Here is a 1407-nt window from a genome sequence, read left to right as displayed (position 1 = left end):
AGATGACTGATGTTACAACATACAAGATGATGTAGACACGCAGCACAATGCATGTGAGAAGTTGAGAAGTTGCATGGGTGAAAGTCCTGGATTCATCTAACAAAAAGAAAAAGGTAAATGGCCCTGCACTTCAGCTAAACATATGTGGCCTAACAAATCCAACACAGTTTTGCAAAATTAATCCCTATATGTGGAATTACAGTGAATATAAAAAGTCATCCCCTGGGATGAGTCACCCTTTTATTGACATTATAAATTAATCAAAGTTAATCCAACAGAGGTCCAGCCATTTGATGCTAGTAGTAGTAGTATTAGTGAAATTGTGATCACCTGAGTGCAGTGAATGTGTTTCAAGGGATTGCAGTATAAAAACACAGAACATCCCCTGCAGTTCAGTGAAATCCAATATCAAGAAATGGAAGGAATATAGAACATGTCTAAATTTGCCCAGATCAGGCCATTCTCAAAAATTGAGAGAGACCACCAACACACTGATGACTACGCTGACAGAGTTACAAGCTTCGGCTGCTGAGATGGAAGAGACTGTGCAGACAACAACTGTTACCCGGGTTCTTCACCAGTCAAAGCTTCATGGGAGAGTGGCAAGAAAAAAACTACTGTTGAAGACAACTCTGGGTAAATCACAACTTCAGTTTGCCAAAAGGCATGTGGGAGACTCAATGGTCAAGTGGAAGAAGGTTCTTTGGTCTGATGGGACCAAAATGGTTCTTTTTGGCCATCAGACAAGACACTATGCTTGGCAGACAAAGAAATGGTTTACTGACAAGGTGAATGTTCTGGAGAAGCTTGAGCAGTTTTGGAATAAACTAAGCAGTGATTTAGTGAACTAAGCCTGATTGAGACCTATCCACACAGAGTCAAAGGTGCATCTACTTACTACTGACCTGAAGGGGGTGAATATTTATGCAAACACTTATTTTACCTTACATATTTTTATTTAATTGACATTACTTTGTAGAAACCTGTTTTGACATTAATGGGGTATTTTCTGATTATTATTTTTTGCTATCGTTGGCTTCTTGACAAAAGCTTGAACTGTTGAGAAAAGTTAAAGCCGTGAAGTAGGTTCCTGAATCCCAAAGAGAGTGAAGTGATTGGTCAAACATGTCAGTATTTCCGAACTTCGTAGCTTGAAAAGGAAACATCCATATTATGTAAAATGATCCAGAGAAATGATTTGTTTTTTAATTAGGAATGCAGTCTTATTATTTTGTGATTTTTATTTTACCCGGTTACTTTGCTACAAACAAAACAAAACAAAAAAATCTTTTCTTCTGAGTCCATCTTACTTTCAGCAGCTGTAAGTTGACACCACAACCTTGCAGGCGTGTACAGGGGAGTGTGTGCTTGCCCCTGTTGTAGAGTTGTGAATTTACATGTGGTGAA

The sequence above is a fragment of the Channa argus genome, chromosome 2 (genome assembly GCF_033026475.1).
Source record: "Channa argus isolate prfri chromosome 2, Channa argus male v1.0, whole genome shotgun sequence".
Taxonomy (NCBI): domain Eukaryota; kingdom Metazoa; phylum Chordata; class Actinopteri; order Anabantiformes; family Channidae; genus Channa; species Channa argus.
The sequence above is the reverse complement of the archived record's forward strand: the minus strand, read 5'-3'. Positions refer to the sequence as shown.